Genomic DNA, 6,064 nt, shown 5'->3' with positions numbered 1-6,064 from the left:
TTTGGGTGGGAAGGGACTTCAAAACATCATCCACTCCAACCCCCCTGCCATGGGCAGGGACATCTTTCTCTAGATCAGGCTGCTCAAAGCCCCATCCAGCCTGACCTTGAACACTTCCAGTGATGGGGCAACCACAGCTTCCCTGGGCAACCTGGTCCAGTGTCTCACCACCTTCATCACAAGACATTTCTTCCTTGTGTCCAATCTAAACCTGCCCTTTTCCGGTGTAAAACCATTGCCCTTTCCCTGTCACTACAGGCCCTGGTAAAGTGTCTCTCTCCATCTTTCTTACAATCCCCCTTTATATATTGAAAGGCACCAATAAGGTTTCCCCAGAGCCTTCTCTGCTCCAGGCTGAACAATCCCAACTCTCCCAGCCTTTCTCCATAGCAGAGGTGTTCCAGCCCTTGGACCATTTCCATGGCCTCCTCTGGACCCGCTCTGACCATCTTGTGCCGGGAATGCCAGAACTGGAGGCAGTGCTCTAGGTGGGCTCTCACCAGAGCAGAGCAGAGGGGGAGCATCCCCTCCCTCAGCCTGCTGGCCATGCTGCTGGTAGTGCAGCCCAGGAGACGCTTGGCTTTCTGGGCTGCAAATGCACGTTGAAACAGAGTTTGAAACCCGGGGAGGGAGGGGTGCCTTTGGTTTTTTTGCTTTTGTCAGCTTGGACTTGGGACTGAGGCAGTGTTTAACCACAAGCTGCTGTCTGGGCAAGGAGAAATGGAAACAGGGACATCCCTAGTCTGGGTCTGGGACAGCGGGATGGTCCGGCAAGGAGTCTGTCCCCTGGCTGAACTGGGAGAGTGCTGGAGGGTGCTGAGTGCACTGGGTGCTGTGCAAACCGAATTGTGAAACCTCTCTGCACTACCTAGCGCCCGTGGTCTAAGATAAGCAGGGATGACACACCGAGCGTGGAGCGTGTGAGGAAGCGAGGAGGATGTGGCACACAGCGCGCTCACTCCAGTCCTAGCTGGTGGCTCAGTTTCAGCTCTAATTTTAGCAACTGATTTTAGGGCCCTTCAGCTCCACACAGTTTTGTTGTTTCTTTAAAATTCCTGGGACCAAAGCATCCGACCCCTTCACCGGGGGGAGGAGAGGATGGATGCCTCCGGCTAGAAGCCAGACGTGGGGGACTTGTGTTGCCTGAGCCTGCAGGAGGTGGTGGCATGTGGGGACGGGGCTGGTGGGTCCCATGGGGGTCCCCCCAACTCTGCCGGGTGCCAGCTGACTTGCCAGCACTAACTGGAGTGGCCCAAGTGCCGGTGACATGGGCATGGGGAGGCTCCTGGCAGTGAGGGTGTGATGATGCTCTGGCTGGCTGCAACCCCCAGCGATGGGCACAAGCCCCCCATGTGTTCACACCCACCGTCTGTTCCTCCTCCAGGTGCAGCAGCGTAATAAATGGAGGGAGGAGAGCCCTGGTGCAGCAGCGGGGCTGGTGGGGTGTCCCTTTAGCATCCCCCATGTGTTCCCCCCAGGGCAGCAGCCAGACACCCACTCTGCATCACTGGCATTTAGCAAATCGTGCTTGAGGCTGCTGGTCCAATTCACAGATTCCAATTCCAATTCGGTAGCAGGGCAGACCCCGCTCTCCGGCTGCCTACAGCAAACCCCCTCGTGTGTCCGGTATCGCTCTGGGGCCGCAGCAGGATGCGGATGCAGCCAGCCTTGTATGCCCAGCACCCTCCTGCTTCGCTGCGATGGCGGCGGTGCATCCTGTCACCGTAAGGGCAGAGGTGAGAGGCAGCACCAGGCACGTTGTGCCGAACTGATGTTCAGACGGCCGCTGATAAACAACCCACGGCTTCTCCTTGGGCCTGGGTCCCCCCCAGTGCAGGCTCGGGCCACATGCTCATCGGCCCCTCTGGGAAGTTGTTCTCTTGGTTGGGACTGTGTGGAGAGAGTGTGATGCTTAGGCTGGATCCTGCACCATCACTTTCCTGGTGGCTGGCAGGCTCCAGCCCCTCCCAGCTTCTCAGCAGCGGTGTGCCCAGCGGCAGATCCCTGGCTGGTGGCAGGGAGGGCGGCTCAGGGGGCTGCCTGGTGCCCCTCAGGTAGAAGAGGGGGAGCATTTGCCGGGTGACAGATCGCTTGTTCCCCGCGGCTTTTCCAGTTCTGGCTGGGTTTTATGGGCACTTTTTTACACGTTGCAGGGGGGAGGTCCTCGGGCAGGGGTTGGTGACAGGCACAGGCGATGGCTGTATACATGTGGCACGCTGGCAGCTGGGGTGCAAGGAGCTGCTGGGCAGCACGGAGAGCCCGGCCCACAGCCCCGCTCCAGCAGGAAGCTTGGTGGTGGCATGAAAAGCCTCTCCTCTACTGCTCCCAAATCCACCGGCCCTGAAACGACTCAGCAGGCTGGTGTGTGGCTCAACCATCACCCCGTGAGCCATGCCAGGAGGTCTCAGTGGCGAGGCATGGGGGGCTGTGGAGGCAGAGGGCTTGGGGCCAGAAATGGGACAAGGACAGCAGCTGCATCCCCACCACCTTCCTGGTGACCCTCGAAGTGTTTTGGGGCAGACAGTGAGTTCAGCTGGAGCCTGAGCACCAGCATGCGCCAGGCATGGCAAGGATCCCGAGAGCATCCGCAAGGCTCGTTTGTTGGTTGCCTAACAAGCTGAATTCTTCCAGCAGTGGAAGATGAAGCAGATCCAGTTGGTGGCATCTGGATTCCTGAGCAGATGAGCCTGTCAGTGACAAAGCCAGTCCCCACAGTGCCCCAGGTTGCCTTCTGCTTCCCGGCAGGCATTGAGGGGCACAGCGCAGCGTGACACCCTGCCACCTCCTTCCATTTTGGCACAATTCTGCTGGGATTTTAATGACTGCAGGTCATGTCTCGGCTTCTTTGTCACGTGTCCCATAGCCCTGGGACTGCTCTTCTGCCCGCCTGGGGAAGCAGGAGCATCCTCTGCCTGGGAGGCCATGCCCAAGCCATTCCGTGGACAGACGGTGGGGTCTATTCCCTAATGGACGAGTGGGGAGAGGAAAATTTGTGCTGCCCAGGGAGGTGCCACCTCCCACTGCTAGGGAAGGTCTCCCGAAATGCTGGTTCGGTGTATAATCCTTGTCATCCCTTCTGAGGCACAAGGCTTGGGGATGCTCCATTCCTAAAGGGGTGAGGCCAACCTGGAGAAAGTCCTACAGGGAGTCAGGGGTGGTGGGTGATTTGGAAACAACCCAAGGGTAAAGACTGGGCAGGGATATTTCACCTGGGAAAGAGGAGTGCAAGAATCTTCCCCTACATAAACCCTTGTTCCCAAGAGGGTGGTGAGCAGCACCCCACCACAGCCCTCCGATGGGCCGAGAAGGAGTTGGCTTCATGGGAGGCAGTGGGTCCAACACAGCAGAGGCTGCTGTGCATGTCAGGACTGAACTGGTGAGCTCTGGATGCATTGGCCTTTGCTGTGTATGCGTAGCTTGACTGTATGGATTATGTGCAATAAATCCCACGTTTCAATGCCAGGTGGAGGGTCCTGCGTAGAGATAAGCCTTGCGCACTGTGCTGCCGCCTCCATCCTTGCTGGCCGTAGGACGGGCGAGCTCCCGGCGGAGGCTGAGAAGGGAGGTGGCACAGCACGACCTTGCGAAGGGACGGTCTCCTTCCCTGCCCTACTTACTGGGTCCTGCTGTCCTAGCCAGAGGCCTGGCCCTGGCGCCATCAGCGTCCCGCTGTTCACCTCTCACTGAGCTCCTCCGCCCGTATGAGACGGCATTTGATATAACTCGAGGGCTCTGCCTCGCAAACTCCACGTCCACCTTGCTGCTCCATCTGTTGGCTTAGCTGCACAGTTAGCAAGGGGCTTCCACCTCAGCTGCAGAGTGTATTGTTGTCTGTTGAGCGTCTCTGTTGTTTTGCCATGTTGTTGAGCCTTCGCAAATTTGCTCTTTGCTTACGCCTTTGCCTTTGGACTCTGCTCTCCAGTCTCTCCAGGTTGTTTCTTTCCCTTGCAGCAGCCTTGCAGCCTTCCTCTCCGCTGGTATAATCCTAAACCCAGTCTGTCCTATGCTGACAGCCACCTCTTGGTTGCACTTTTCTGCACCTCTGCCTGCCTCCTGATGTCCTTTGGGATGATCTCAAGGGCAATCTCCCTTCCATCCCCTTCAGGTGAGCCCCTTTATCCATTTTTTTGGATGATCCCCATACCCATTTCTGTTGTCCTGGCTCCCCACCTCATTGCCTCTGCCCTTTCCTCAAGTCTTTATGCAGCCTCATCCCTTTCGTCCCAGACCAGATGGGACAGCGTTCCCAGCTGCCACCTCCCTGCTCCTTCTTGGAGACATTGTCCTCTCCTGAGCCCAGCCACCAGTGCTGAGCTCTACAGCAGCCCTGCCAGGATCTGGGTTATGGGAGCATAAATTAGGACGACCAGGCTCTGGTTTCCCTCCATTTCCTTTTGGGGAAAACCCTGGATGAATTGGGAAGAAGTCAAGTATTGAGCATCCTTGCAGCTGTTCGTAACAAGGCAGGCATGGGTATTGACAGCCAGTGACGGCCACTTCAGCATCATCCCACCAACCTGGCCCACAGCCGTGGGCTTTGGCTGCCGGGCACCTGGGCTCTTCTGGCTCCAGGGAGATAAAGCTGCTTCCCACCCCAGCAGGGTGGAGCACCCTTGTTTCTCTTATAGGATAATTCTCGAGTGTGAAACAGCATTTAGCTTCAAGAGCCAGTCTGGGACCTTGCTTTTCATACAGGTGTGCATTTTTTTTTCCTTAAAAAGCCACTATTCACACATTTTGTATGCGTGGAGGAGGTGGTGTTTGTGCTTTGGAGAAGTCACTGCTATGGCTTTGTAATTGGAAGGGGAGTTGTAGCAGCCTAGATAAATTGCAGGGAGATGGTACATCCCAGATCCACTCTTTAGGGATCCCAGGGTGGGCTTTAGGAAGTCAGCTTGGGATGTCTCGGAGGCTGGACTGGAGCCCTGAGGTTTTAGACTGGTTAGAGACCTCATATGAATTTAGTGAAGGTCTCTCTGCTCTCAGATCCTTTCAGTTGCCCCTGTCTGCATTAAGTGGTGGAGGGCCCGCTGGATGCATCCAAAAAAACCTGCAAATCTTGGAGATACCCATCTCTGGTATGTGTTGCAGTAACCTAAAATAATGAACCGAGCTGAAGATTGGCTGATGGGCTTGCAGTTGGTAGAGCAAGGGGCAGAGTGGTGGGGAGGGTTCTTGTCTGCGTTGTTGCCGAAAAAGCAGGAGTGCTATGAGCCGCCTCTGCTCTGCTGCTAAAAACAGCCCAGCTTGTTTTTATTTAATACAGTTTTGATCTGATTGTGTTAGTGTTTCACCTGCCTGCAAGTGGGAACTCCGGGCTTCAAGTGTCTTGGAAGCCCGCCCGCGTCCCTGTGCGTCCCTGCAGCATGGGGCTCGCGATCGTGGTTCCTCCTTGGTTGGAGGAGGGACTGTGCCGAAATTCAGGCTCGAAGGTGTTGGAATGGGTAAAGCTTCTGCTGGGGTTCATGTTTCTGCCCCTGTGGTGCCACTGGGTAAACTGGGGCTCTACAGAGCCAGCTCCTGCAGGCTTTCCTGGGAAAATAGACCCAAAAATGGCTCACGAGGGGATTTCTCCCTGTCTTGTTCATGCAGCATCCTGGCAGCATGCAGGTGCCTCGCCAGGTGCCCTTGCTGCCGGCGCCAGGGAGAGGGTTGGTGCTGGCTCCCGTCTGCTGTGGATTCTGCCTGGTGCTGGCATTTGTCTGGGAAGGAAATTCTTCAAAATCAGCTTTGTCCATCCCCAGGGATGAAGGGGGTTGGGAATGAACAGGTTTTTGTAGGGTCATGATTGCTCATCCTTGGAGAGGGGGCCAGCCCTGGCTCCAGAGAGCCCCAGAGGGACAGGGACCCCGCCAGAGGATGTCTGGGCAAGCTGTGCCGGGGGGATGTGGCAGAGAGAAGGATGAGGATCGTTGGGTCAGGGAGGAAGAGGAGGATAGTCAGGGCAGGGAGGAGGATGATAATCAGGATGGTTGCAGGGTTAAATAAAAGCTGTCAGTGGTTTGAAAAGGAGAAAGAAAAAGGAGAAAACCCCCTGAAGAGAGACTCTCCCTTCTCACCCCAC

The 6,064-nt window shown here is 56.4% G+C and overlaps 1 protein-coding gene across 1 annotated transcript in view; it reads left to right on the top strand.

Moving 5' to 3' along the window:
• Positions 1-6,064, top strand: part of TEX264 (testis expressed 264) — a gene marked incomplete at its 3' end in the record, with an annotated part of 34,194 nt that overhangs the window by 27,162 nt on the left and 968 nt on the right. The gene's annotated exons all lie outside the window — the stretch shown is intronic.

Source organism: Phaethon lepturus, unplaced genomic scaffold (genome assembly GCF_000687285.1).
Source record: "Phaethon lepturus isolate BGI_N335 unplaced genomic scaffold, ASM68728v1 scaffold16672, whole genome shotgun sequence".
In the NCBI taxonomy this organism is placed as follows: Eukaryota; Metazoa; Chordata; class Aves; order Phaethontiformes; family Phaethontidae; genus Phaethon; species Phaethon lepturus.
Note: the sequence above shows the minus strand (reverse complement) of the source record. Positions and strands in the feature narration are given on the sequence as shown.